This window comes from Rhipicephalus sanguineus, chromosome 7 (genome assembly GCF_013339695.2).
Source record: "Rhipicephalus sanguineus isolate Rsan-2018 chromosome 7, BIME_Rsan_1.4, whole genome shotgun sequence".
NCBI lineage: Eukaryota > Metazoa > Arthropoda > Arachnida > Ixodida > Ixodidae > Rhipicephalus > Rhipicephalus sanguineus.
Window position 1 is genome coordinate 89972447 of NC_051182.1, and position 14815 is coordinate 89987261.

A 14815-nucleotide genomic window follows, 5' to 3' on the forward strand; every position below is an offset into this window, starting at 1 on the left:
TGGTGGTGCTGCGAAGCAGTATCTTGTATCTTAACATACACGATACATTATTGAATCTATCGGAAATACAGATACAGATACTCGTTGTGTATCTGTATCGCGATACAGATACAAGATACCCAAAGAGTATCTAAGATAGTATCTAAGATACATGTATCTTCGATACTGCCCAGCACTGAATTGATAACATTCAGCTTTTTTAAACCATCGGCGTTCGGCAAATATTTTATTTTGTTTGTTCGGTCGATTCTATGCAGAAATCAAATTAAACAATAACAGTAATAGAAGTACATGAAACTCATGTTCATGCTGAACTTAGATGAAAAAGAAATCTTTCTTTTTAATGCACAGAGTTAAATCAAATAACTGTCACCAAAAGCTCGGCGCAACAAATATTCAGTACCCTTCACTTATAAAAAGCATATTTCACGTCGCGTGAAGACTTCAGCATATCATAATATTCTCGCATACCGTACTCACACTCATCAATTGAGTTCGATCACTAACATCACTAATGCGACCTCAGCTTTGCGACTACAAGCCATCGGGATATGTAGAGCTGTTTAGATGTCATCTGGAGTTCTTTAATCACTATATGAATAAGAATATAATGCTATACCACTACTTGCGTTCACGTTAAACAACAGAGGCGTATAATGACGTTTTCAAACTACCTGTGCTGTAGGTAAACTGAGACTTGTTCAACTATAAACAGCACAAGCTGAACAGTTTATCAAGTGAGACTCATTTTCTTCTCAGTAATCCTAATTTTTATGTTACTTCTCGTTTTTCTCATACTCGAACGATTGCTTTTTTTTTTTTTTTGCAGGATGTGCTCTCTCTGGATTGTACGTCACCTGCTATGTACTGTTGGCTCAGCATTTTGAGAAGAGACGAGCGACGGCCATAAGCATAGTGTATGCAGTGTGTGGACTCAACGCGGTCGTCATTCCTCCTCTCATCGAATACTTCCAGACAGAGTACGGCGTCCGGGGAGCGTTTCTCCTATACGGCGCCGTTATGCTACACGCCATACCCTCTGTCATCATCCTAAGGAGCCCGGCTTGGCTTACGAAGGCAAAAACTGAAACGAAAAAGGCAACATATGCGCCAACGAAGGACGAAACAAATGCAACATGTCTGCTGATTCATGGATTTGACGAAGATGTCAGTACAGCAGGGATGCCTCAGAACCAATCTGCCCTACATGAATGTTCAACCTGTGACGATCCTGCAAGGCACCCTTTCAAACTTCGGCAAAACGGGTCAACTGCTTTTCAAGCGCAAAACAACACATCGCTGAAAAAGCTTCATATCAGTAAGGTTTCATGGGGTTCCTACTGGGGCTCTACAGCGACGCAGTTCCTAACGTTCACCTTTCTCATTCACGGACTGTCTTTCGCAACTGTGATCTTCACAATGAGTGCATTCGTCATGGTACCAGCCGACTTAGCCAGAGACAGGGGAATGGACCCCTCGGACTCTGTGTACGTCCTGCAGGCTTTTTCTATCGCCGACGTCGCCTTCAGACCCGTCGTCGGCTTCGCCATTGATTCGCGCACCATATCGCTGGAATTGGCAATGCTGTTGGGCTTTGCATTGCAAGGACTGGCCTTCGAATGGCTTGCGTGGACGAGCACCCTGCCGCCAATGATCGCTGCTGCTGCTTTCTTGGGCGCCAGCAGTGGCTCAAGGATGTGTTTGCAGGCACCCGCCATGATCATGGACTTCGGCATGAGAACCCTGCCGATGATGATGGGAGGGCTGTCTTTCTGCGCTGGTGTATCGCTGCTCATCTTGCCGCCAATTATAGGTAAGATGACTTACCTGTGAAAGAAACTGTTAGTCTAGTACGTACAAAAAACTGCCGAAGCAGCGTGACAGGCCAATTAAGTCATCCCCAGGATCTACATATCATAAGTTACATCATGGAGTACTCTATAATACATTTGACCATCTGGGGCTCTTCATCCTGCGCCTAAAACGCTGAACCATAAGCCATGACCACACCCGCGTTCCTGATGTCAGCAGGGTGACACTATACATTTTAAGCTCCTACGGAGAATCAGCTGATCATTAGTGGAATATGATACGAATGGCGCAAATGCGAGATAAAATGATTCTTCTAATCTGCGATGCTGGAAATGCAGAAAGATAACTTGAGTCTATATCACGGCATTCGTTTTCTGACGTTACCTCAAGAAGGCTCAAATTACAGGTCAGACACCCTCATAAAGTGTTTGTGAGAAAATCTTAGTATTTTCAGTGTCTAAAAGAATAATATTTGTTGCTGTTTTGCGTCCCAAAACCACGATATAATTCTGAGTGACGCCGTAGTTGAGGGCTCCGGATATTTTTGACCGTCCGGTGTTCTTTAACGTGCACCTAAATATCAGTACACGGGCCTCAAGCACTTCGCCTTCATCGATATGTGCCACTTTAGCCTGGATTCGATCCCGCAATCTTTGGGTCTGCAGTCAAGAACCATAGCCTCTAGACCACCGTTGCTACGCGTCTCAAGGAATTAAGAATCACGAGGAGTGCATTTTCTCGGGATTCTTGTCCTAGGGTTGCATGATTTCACGCCATTTCTTTCGGGGTGTGGCTTATCCCCAGGAAGGGGAACGCGTGCCCTCTGGCGAGTCATTGCTGACTACCGAAAAGGTAGGTAGGTAGTAAACGTTATTTTGGGCCGGAAGAACCCTGACCTCGTGTTTATAGGGGAAACACTGCGGGCCGCTCCCACGTTGGGCACAGGGATGCAGCATATCTATCTATCTATCTATCTATCTATCTATCTATCTATCTATCTATCTATCTATCTATCTATCTATCTATCTATCTATCTATCTATCTGTCTATCTATCTATCTATCTATCTATCTATCTATCTATCTATCTATCTATCTGTCTATCTATCTATCTATCTATCTATCTATCTATCTATCTATCTATCTATCTATCTATCTGTCTATCTATCTATCTATCTATCTATCTATCTATCTATCTATCTATCTATCTATCTATCTATCTATCTATCTGTCTATCTATCTGTCTATCTATCTATCTATCTATCTATCTATCTATCTATCTATCTATCTCTCTCTCTCTCTATATATATATATATGAAAGAAAACTAGTCACAGTGAAAAACGTAACTTTTATTCTGAGCTTTCGGCCGGGGACCGGCCTGCTTTGATAAAGGCCGGTCCCCGGCCGAAAGCTCAGAATAAATGTTATGTTTTTCACTGTGACTAGTTTTCTTTCATATAATTAAACCAATAGCCAGGAACATTCTTTCGAAACATATATATATATATATATATATATATATATATATATATATATATATATATATATATATATATATATATATATATATGTGTGTGTGTGTGTTTGTGTGTGTGTGTGTGTGTGTGTGTGTGTGTGTGTGTGTGTGTGTGTGTGTGTGTGTGTTGCAGGATGATATAGCAACCAAGGCCGAGGGGATAGGGGATAGGCTGCCATGCAGAGGGTACAAATGCATTATTTTCTATCTGGAGCACTGTTGGCTATGTCAGCATGCTGTTAGTACATTTAACGCGAACGCGTTCAGTGCCTCATCAGACGGATAGCGATGCAAAAACTCGCACGACTGCAGCAAAGTGTTGTACAGCGCCAGTTTACACCCCATTACTTACCGCACAATTCACTGCATTAGAAAAGAAAGAAATAGTGGTCGTGGTCTTGAGAATTCGCCTGTGCTCTTTGAAAGCTGTAGTTTGACCCACCATCAAAGCGCATATCTTCTCGCTGTATTGGTCTTGTAGCGGAAGCTGCTCAGCACCACCGCATTCTTTTCTATCCCGTCTGCAGCCGGCCGTCGACAGCTCGCCTACGCGCGGCGCCAGCGCCTCCTCCTCCGTGTTCGGGGAACAACGTGTTGTCGGGGCCGGTTCCGGGAATTAGCACCGGCGGCATGCTGCGTCTGCTCGCTCGGGGGCCCCCTTTTTCCTCTTTCTTGTAGAAGAACGCGGGGGTGCCTCCTTCTCTCCCTCGTCGAGGGGAGCTCTCGTCACTCGCACGGAGTGGAAATAAACAGTCTTGCCCTGCAACTCCAAACCAGCTTCACGTCTCTTTTCTCGCTGCCTCCGGCAGCCGACATTCCCGGCCGCTACAAAATTGGTGACCCGAACGCTTCAACGAACACGCCGCGATGAGCTCCGACGACAACGCTGCTGCCTCCACGCCTGCGGTCATCGCCACAGAACTGAAGCTACCAAATTTTTGGCCGAAAAATCCAAGAGTTTGGTTCAGCCAAGTGGAGGCCCGTTTTCAGCTCCGGCATATCACCTCGCAGTCGACAAAATATCTTCACGTCGTCGCAGCCCTGCCCCCCGAAATCGCCGACGCTATCGACGACATTTTGGTTTCACCCCCCGCGCAAGAACAATATGACACCCTCAAAAAGACGGTGCTGGACCGCCTCGAGGCGCCTGAAGAAAGCAGACTGCAGCAGCTCTTGTGTCGCCAAGAGCTGGGCGACCAACGACCTTCCCAACTGCTGCACCGTATGCGGCAACTACTCGGTGTGCACGCGCGTCAGGACGGCCAGCTCCCACTTCTTCGTGAACTTTTCCTGCAACGGCTCCCCCAGTCGGTGCGCGTGGTTCTCGCGGGTTCAAATGAGACGTCCCTTGATCAACTAGCGCAACTTGCCGATCGCATCACGGAATACTCAACTCCAACCTTTGCGCCCATAGCTGCTGCAAGAACACATGAGCAACCAGATCGACTGTCGCGCCTTGAGGAGAAACTGCAACACCTTACCGAGACCATGCAGAAACTTGTGCTATCTGGCGCTCCCCAACAGGACGAGCAACGACGCAACCGATCCCCTTCAAGACACCCAAGCTCTTCCCAGAGAAGCCATGCACGAGATACACAGGACGGAGTTTGCTGGTACCACCGTCGTTTCGGCACGGGTGCTAGCCGCTGCACTCAACCTTGCTCGTTTCCGGGAAACGCTCCGGCCAGTCGTTAACGGCGGCTTACGACATCGGCCCTCCACCCAGCCGCCTGTTTTTCGTAGTCGACCGCGTAAGCAACTCGCGCCTGCTAGTCGACACGGGAGCCGAAATCTCTATTGTCCCGGCAACCCCCGAGGATCGCCGACGTAGCAAGAACACATCGTCGCTGCAGGCAGTGAACAACACTGCCATCGCTACGTACGGCTTCCGCTCGCTGACAATAGACGTCGGACTCAGGCGCCTGTTTCGCTGGGTCTTCGTGGTGGCGGATGTTAATTTCGCCATACTCGGAGCAGATTTTCTCAGCCACTTCAACCCGGATGTGAGCGTACGTGACCGTTGCCTCAAGGATAACAACACATCCCTCAAAGTACGTGGTTTGGAGTCAAACATCTGCTCATCCGGCATCTGCGCCTTCCAGCCAGTATCAGCCTACCACCACGTCCTGGCCGAATTCCCCTCGCTCACCAAGCCCCGCAACACGGAACAGCCGGTGAAACATAACGTGACTCACCACATCGTCACCACCGGGCCGCCAGTCACCGCCCGGCCACGACGGCTGTCCAGCAAAAGGCTTCAAGCTGCACGCAGGGAGTTCGAGCACATGCTGCAGCTGGGAATTGTTCGCCCTTCGTCTAGCAACCATTCATCGCCGCTACACATGGTGCCTAAGGACGACGATTGGCGCCCGTGTGGTGATTACAGAGCCTTGAACGCATCGACAACGCCGGACCAGTATCCTCTGCCACACATTCACGATTTCAGCGCGCGGCTGGCAGGTACGAAAATATACAGCAAGATCGACCTTGTAGCGGCATACCACCAAATCCCCGTCGAACCGCAGGACATACCAAAAACAGCCATAACAACTCCGTTCGGCCTGTTTGAGTTTGTCCGCATGCCCTACGGCTTGAAAAATGCCGCACAGACCTTTCAAAGGTTCATGGATGAAGTCACCCGGGGTCTTCCTTTCATCTTTGTCTACCTGGATGACATTTTGGTGGCCAGCAGAACGCCTGCGGAGCACGAAGAGCACCTCCGCCAGCTCTTTCAGCGTTTGGATGAGCACGGTCTGGTGTTGAAACCTCAAAAGTGCGTGTTTGGAGTAGAGGCGCTCAACTTCCTCGGCCACCACATCACTGCTGAGGGCATTATGCCATTGGAATCGAGGGTGGAATCCGTCAAGAAGTTTCCAGCTCCAACATCTTTTCGCAAGCTGAGGGAGTTCCTCGGGCTCTTAAACTTCCACCGGCGCTTCATTCCGTCTTGTGCTCGAGTGCTCCAGCCATTGACCGACCTGCTGCGCCGAGACGACCAAAAGGCACCAGAATTTTGTTGGTCTGACGAACACCAGAACGCTTTCCAGAAAGCTAAGGACGAGCTAGCCGCGGCTACCCTCCTCATTCATCCACGGCCTGAAGCTCCTACACGCCTCATGGTGGACGCTTCCTCCACATCGGTCGGAGCAGTGCTGCAGCAACAGGAGGGCGCCCAGTGGAAGCCACTGGGCTTCTTTTCGAAACGTCTGAAGCCTGCAGAAGCACGGTACAGCACTTTTGGAAGGGAGATGCTCGCAATCTATTGTTCCATTAAGCATTTCCGCTACTTCCTCGAAGGCCGCGAGTTCTACATCTTGACAGACCACAAGCCCCTCACCTACGTATTCAAAAACAACAGTTCCTCCTACTCAGAACGAGAGATCCGTCAGCTCTCATTCATCTCCGAGTTTTCTACAGACATCCGCCACGTTCCCGGGGTCGAAAACGAAGCAGCTGACGCCTTGTCTCGCGTCAACGCTTCCGGCACAGAAGTCCTGGACTTCGAAGCTATGGCCGCAGCTCAGCGGGACGACCCCGAGTTGACAAGACTGAAGGGAGGGGGATCTTCACTCGTGCTCTCGGAGGTTGCACTTCCCTACGTGCAGAGCACGATAACCTGCGATACCTCCCAGGCAGCACCACGACCTTTCGTCCCACTGAACTTTCGCCGAGTGGTATTCAACACTTTCCACTCCATCAGCCACCCAGGTGTCCGCGCCACCCAGCGGCTGATAACGCAACGCTTCGTTTGGCCCGGAGTCAACGCGGACGTGCGACGATGGGCTCGGACATGTGAAACGTGTCAGCAAGTGAAAGTGACTCGCCACAATCGGGCTGCACTACAGGAATTTCGGACTCCTGAGTCGCGGTTTGACCACGTTCACCTCGACCTCGTGGGACCACTACCGCCCTGCCAAGGATTTAGGTACCTGCTCACATGCATCGACAGGTACAGCCGGTGGCCCGAAGCTATACCAATTGCGGACATATCAGCTGAGACCGTCGCGCAGGCCTTCATTCAAACATGGGTGTCCCGCTTTGGCTGCCCCGCCCGCATAACAACTGACCGGGGACGGCAATTCCAGAGCAACCTCTTTTCCTCACTTTCAACGCTCCTCGGCACGAAGCTGCAGCATACAACCGCCTACCACCCCGCCAGCAACGGAATGGTTGAGCGCTTCCACCGGCAACTCAAAGCCGCACTGGCAGCGAAACTCGACCGCCAGCACTGGGTGGAGAAGCTCCCGCTCGTTCTTCTTGGCCTACGCTCAACGGTGAAGGAAGACCTCGGCTTCAGCGCAGCGGAAATGGTCTACGACTCAACAGTGCGCCTCCCGGGAGAATTCTTCTCCGACCAGACACCTTCCGCCCCAACAGCCTCCGATCACATCGAGAAGCTGCGCGCATGGCTCGCGCAACTCAGGCCAACAGCACCTCGCATCGCCCGCAACAGGAAAGTTTTCACTTTTCCTGACGTGGACTCTGCTACCCATGTGTTCGTGCGACACGACGCAACGAAGCCGCCCCTTACTCCGCCGTACGATGGCCCATTCAAAGTTTTGGGACGTACTAACAAAACCATCGCAATCGACGTGCGGGGGAAACGAGAAGTCGTCGCCGTTGACCGCGCCAAGCCTGCTCATATTGAGGTTTCCATTCAAGCAGCCTCTCACGTACGATTTCAGTGCTAACCATTGGACTGTGACCTTTCACTATTCAGCCCGTAACTGCTGTCCTTCTTTAAAAGCTCCGCAATCTAGGGGGGGAGCCTTTGTAGCGGAAGCTGCTCAGCACCACCGCATTCTTTTCTATCCCGTCTGCAGCCGGCCGTCGACAGCTCGCCTACGCGCGGCGCCAGCGCCTCCTCCTCCGTGTTCGGGGAACAACGTGTTGTCGGGGCCGGCTCCGGGAATTAGCACCGGCGGCATGCTGCGTCTGCTCGCTCGGGGGCCCCCTTTTCCTCTTTCTTGTAGAAGAACGCGGGGGTGCCTCCTTCTCTCCCTCGTCGAGGGGAGCTCTCGTCACTCGCACGGAGTGGAAATAAACAGTCTTGCCCTGCAACTCCAAACCAGCTTCACGTCTCCTTTCTCGCTGCCTCCGGCAGCCGACATTCCCGGCCGCTACAGTCTAAAGCAAGGTGAGATAGAAAAAACGCGCCCACGAGTTGCACTAAAAATTCCCGAAATGTGGTGAGGAATTCTCGGCAGTGAAAATGCCCATGTTATATTCGTGTCCATATGTGTCGCTGCTTTGGTATCACATGTCATATTTGCTGTGATGTTAAATTCTGCTCTCATGTGTCAGTCGCCACGGTGGTACAGTGGATACTGTGCTCTTCTGCGGGCATGCAGGTCTCGGGTTCGATCCCGGCCACAGCGGTCGCATTTCGATGAAGGCGAAATGCTGGAGGACCGCCTACATGGATTTAGATTCACGGTAAAGAAAGCTGGGGGTCGAAATTTCCGGATCACTCCACTACGACGTGCCTCATAATTATATCGTAGTTTTTGCACGTAAAACCCCGGACATTATATTATTTTGCTGTTCTGTGTCATGCATAATCTTTCATTGAATATGCCTTCTACTTTGCAGGATACTTCCGAGATTCACATGGCGACTACAGCGGACTGTTGCATTTCATGGCGGCTCTCAATGCTTTCTTCGTGTGCGTTTGGACCATGAAGGTTGTTACTAGAAGAAGAGCAGCCTCAAGGGTATCATCGAAAGCTACGGAAAGCAGCAAAACGGCCAGGACAGATTCATCTCAAAATTGTGATCTGATCAGCAGCAATGGAGAATGTTAGGCTGCTTGAACCAAGCCTAGCAGAAGCGACCGCATCTCGTACATCCCTTTCAGTTAACACGTTTCGTGTCACGCGGTAATCGGGAATTGGGATTGAATATGGTTATTTTTTATTGTTGGCCACTTTATGAAACGCATTTCATTTCTCCCGCACTAGTGAAACCGGCTCCTCTTTCGCGCCGCGACAGCATATGGAAAGTACGAATCCCGCTTGTCTAGAGCTGCCAGTCGGCCGCTTAAGCCTTAGTTTTCCGCCAAGAAATGCAAACAAGCACGCGTAATGACACAGAACATATTCATTCAGCATGCTGGGTCCTTGTGCTATAATTCAAGCATAAACTGAAGCTTGTAGAAAGCGCGAGGAAGGATCTGCGCACGGCGCCCTGGAGCTTCCCTAGCCACGCGCTGGATCGCTCTAGTCATGTGCGATTCCCACTATACTGTTATCTACTAGAAGAACTGAAAAGGGTCGAGACGAAGTCGATTGTACGGGGCAATGCGAGAAACATACGAGTGCCGTCGATGAGCTTGGCAGGTATGTTTTACCTGCTCTAAAAACGAGCGAAAATATTTGCCCCCTCCCCCTTGATCAAGGCTGCCGTTTACGTCACAAACCAAGACCAAAGCTTCGACCAATCACATGTGGCAAAAATTTTCGTCCGTTTTTAAAACAGGTGCAACGTCCCCGTTTGAGCCCGTATTTGGCCGTTTATGTGAAAAATCGTGCACAAGCCAAGCAAGTCTATGTCACAGATGGGGTTTAAAGACGTGGGAACCACCCTTAAACCACCCTTGGACTTTATCAGAACGCGCGGTCAGTGAGTAGAAGGCGGACCTGTCAACATGTAGGCGAGATTGTGCAGCCGTGCTCGGCCCATGGAGTGCACAAGCGGGACGTAAAGCTGACTTGTGTTGAAATACCCTCCTTTTGTGCGGGTTCCCGCTAAAGGTGGTAGGCCTGGCGCCAGTGAGTATCCTCTGACGACATCGGGAAGCTTGCAAAAGACGGCTGCCATAAGCAAGAGTTGACAGAAAGTACATTTGCATCGGCGCACTGATTTCTACTGTTACAATATATATGTAATGACATAGTCAACAGGCAGTGGTATAATACAGTTTTTCGAAGAGGCAGCGCACAAAAAGGCAACAAATACGTACACATAAAAAGACGCGAACACAAGCTCTGTTCTGCAACTGGTGATTTATTGTCGAAGGACCCGGCTTGTGTATGTGAACACGCACATGCGCTCTGACAGCAGTGGATACGATGAGGACCAGAAAACACGAGGAAACCTCACAAATAAAGGCACAACAATAAAACAACCAAAAGCTTCTGATAAAAAAATTTGCCACACAGTATGTGGTTATATGCCAAGGTATCGGCGCGCTTCTTCAAAGGACACAACCGAGGGGCACCTCACACATTTATCTTTCCATTTGTCAATTTCTAAGGCCTCGATTACCTCTCTAGTTTCCTTCTTGCGTTCCTTGCGCACAATCTCCGTACCTGTTAAAGTGGGAGCACAGCCACAATCCCCACAATGGAAGGCGAAATGTACAGAATCGTTTGCTGCAAAGTGGCGGTTGTGTTCCGTTAGCCGTGTGCTTATGCACCTGCCCGTCTGACCAATTTAAACCTTGTTACAGGTCAGAGCGATCTTGTAGATCACCTCTTCTAGGCATGCGACGTAAGGGTTGCGGTGCTTGATTTCACACGACTGCGTATGCCTCTTAGCGCCATTCACCTTTTTGCACAGGCCCGGCAATCGCACTGGTGCCGAGAACATAACGTCGACACCGGCTTTCCGGCCTATCTTTCGCACCTCGCTAATATATATATATATATATATATATATATATATATATATATATATATATATATATATATATATATATATGTGTATATATATATATATATATATATATATATATATGTATATATATATATATATATGTATATATATATATATATATATATATATATATATATATATATATATATATGTTGCAGGATACCCCCTTGACGGTAATGGGACAAATCTGTCCCACTTTTTTTCTTCAGCAAAAGCTTCCTTTGCCACTGCGCGTTGCCATCAGCGCTATGATTTTCTACTGCCACGCGTGAGAAACATTTAGGAAACCAAGGAAAAATATCTCATATGTTTACGATACATGGTATCGATGATACACTGAGTCTAAATTTGTTTTTTTCTGTAAAAATTGTTTTAACCGCTGTTTCATTGCGTGCAAGATAGCTAAAATTCTAGATTTATGGAATGTTTCTCCTCTTCTGAATTTCGAGAAAAGTAGTTCTAGCAGAGAACTATAGATTTTGTTTCGAAATTGGAGCAGTCTATCGACCAACAATAGTGTCGCAGCGTACTTGAACGAAAAATGAAGCAATGCCTTGCTGAGCCTAACTACACAACAAGCACGCATAAATGTTTTTTTTTAGGTTCGATGGACATTATTACATCAAAAGAACGCTTCATGACGGAGAAGGCCTTGAAATTCATTTTTGTTCTATTTTACCACTGCGATACCAGTGGCAATGAGACTAACAGCTGTGGCTAAGACGTTCCTGAAATGGAGGCCCGAAAGAAAGCAATGACCAGATCGATGCTTAGAGCGTCAGGAAGCAAAAGAGAACACAGATATGCAAAGCTTAATAGAAAAGCCAATACCTCAGACCTGGATGGAGTTCATGAATACATTTACAGGTTTCAGTGCATTCGGTGACACCATATTGATATTATAGCCGCGATACTATATATGGGCGCAAATTCAGGCATAACTGAGGTGCTCGTCCTTATCTACGCCAACAGAATAGTAATAATATCTGGGGTTCAACGTCCCAAAACCACGATATGATTATGAGAGACGCCGTAGAGGAGGGCTCCGGAAATTTCGACTACCTGAGGTTCTTTAACGTGCACCTAAATCTAAGTACACGGGCCTCAAACATTTTCGCCTCCATCGAAAATGCAGCCGCCGCGGCCGGGATTCGATCCCGCGACCTTCGGGTGAGCAGTCGAGCGCCATAACCACTATACCACCGTGGCGGGGCTACGCCAACAGAAGAGACAGAAAGGAGGTAAAACAGTTGGTGTATGCGAAGAGGTCAGACAGAGCTGCTTGCACAGCACAACAGGCGCAGGCGCACATTGTGTATCACAGCTGGAAATGAGTTGCACCAGAATTTTTTGTTGTTGTTTTGCACAGTTTCTTAAGGTGCCCCCCTGTACCACTTGCTTCGAGCGTTTTCGTGCAATAAATTTGACGAAGAATTACGTCGTGATGCGCTCATGAGACAATGGGACAGGTGTTGTCCACTTTTTCAAAGACACGTCACGGGTCAATGGGACACATAGGTCCCACTTTTCTCTCATAAACTAATGGTTGTATTTTGCTGAATATTGCTTCGTATTATCTCAAAGCACGTTATATAACTATAGATATGAACTCATATATATATATGAACTCAAAAAATATATATGAACTCATAAAGGGATGCTATAGAACCAACGCCGACGTTGTAGGTTAGAGGGTGAGAATACATAGTTTTCTCTCTGGATTGTTATTTGCTTTCTGTATCAGTACACTGTTAATATTTTAAAGGCGAAAGCCTTGATTGCCTCATCAGACGTCGAGCGGTACAAAAACTCACGTGATCTCGCGTACAAGGAGAAATGAAAGTCAGGCTTCGAGGCACTGAAATTGTCCATATAATTGCTTACACAATAAACAATAGCACACGCGGACTAGTGGCTACAGCACGAACCTGTCCTGTTTGAAAACGATAGTTTGACCCACGACCAGAAACGCATTTCTTATTATTAATAGGTCCGAAATAAGGCGAGATAGGAAGAACGCACGCACGAGTTGTGATAAAACTGCCCAGAATGAAGGAAAGAGTGCTCGACAATAAGAATGGCCACCTTATATTCGTCTCCATGTGTGTCCCCTCTTTGGTATCCATTCGCATATCTGCGGTGGTGTCAAATTCTGCTGAAGTGTGTCATGCATGTTCTTTCATTGACCATCTCTTTTACTTCGCAGGATACTTCCGATATACACTAGGGGACTACAGCGGACTACTGCCTGTAATCGCATCTCTCAATGCTTTCTTCGTATGCGTCTGGGCTTTGAAGGCTGTATTGAGAAGAAGAGCAACGTCATGGCTACAACCGAAATCTGCGGAGAGGGTAGCAAAACGTGTAGAACAGTTTCACCTCACAGTTGTGATCCTATCAGCAGCTGCGGAGTGCGTTAGGCTGCTTGAACCAAGTCTTGCAGAAGCGAGCGTATCTCGCACAACACTTTCAATTAACACGTTCCGTGCCACTTCGTTATCGATAATGGGGCTTGAAACCGCCTATTTTTTTTTATCGTTGGCCACTTTTTGCAACAGATTTCATCCCCATACACCCCCACCCCCCACCCCAACTTGCGAACCCGGCCCCCCTTTCGCAGCACAAGCGCGTATGTACTGCCATCGACCAGAAGCACGGAAAGGCGTTCAGACGAAGCCGATTGTATAGGGCAATGCGGGAACCATATCAGTACCGTCGGTGAGCTTGGCAGGTATCTTTTACCTGTTCTAAAAAGAAACCAACATGTTTGCCCCACACTGGTGAAGGCTGGCGCATGCGTCACGAATCAGGGACGTCAGCGATAGCCTGGACCAATAACGTGCGGGGAAAAGCTTTTTTCGCTCTTTAAACAGGTGCAATATCCCCGTTTGAGCCCGTCCTTGGCCGTTTCTATGATAAAGTCCTGCCCAAGCCAAACTCATGTCACGGATGTCAAGGACGTGGGAACCACGCTCCCCTTTGGCTTTATCAGAACGCACAGTGAGGTAGTCGAGGGCGGACCAGTGAACATCTAGGGCAGATTGTATAGCCGTGCTCGGCGCGTGGAGGGCACAAGCGGAGCATAAAGCTGACACGAGTTGAAACAACCTCTTTTCGAGCAGGGTCGCTCCCAAGGCGGCAGGACGACCGCCAGTGGGTATCCTCTAACGACATCGGGAAGTTCGCCTGTAGAGGGTTGCCGTTGGCCAAGAGTTCACATGAAATACACATGTGTCAGTGCACGCCATTCTACTGTTACACTGTATATGAAAAGACACAGTTAACAGGCTGTGGTGTTATACAAACTCTTAAAATGCTGGTCAGGGAGAAAGCACCGTGTTGCTTGCGCACTTTCCGCGCGCTCACCCAATCAGAATGAAATTCAAAGCCCAATGCGGGCCGGGCATGGCCGTCTGAAACGTTTCTTCTTCTCTTTTTTTCGGCACGCGAGTGCCGGGGCCGGGTTAAATCAACGGTCCCGGGCAGGGCTCGGCCCTGCTTATTGAAGGGCCTAACTCTGGCCTTGGAGCACACTCGAACGTTATGCATTGCATGCTCCAAGGCAGTTTGCGTCAAGCTGAAGTGACACGTACACAGAGCTGTCTTTCAGAGAATATTAAAAAAAAAACAAGCGGAGTTCTAATTATTTCTTTTCCAAAAAGACCGAACATTGTTTCCTCGCATGTAAAACTATTTTATACAAAAAAAAACGCTCTTCAGATCATTTCTCTCTTTCTTGCATAATCATCCACGAACGCAAGTATAAGGTAGACCACATGTGAGGTGAACGCCTCATTAGTATTCAAAACAATAAAACTAGAACGTTTATTGT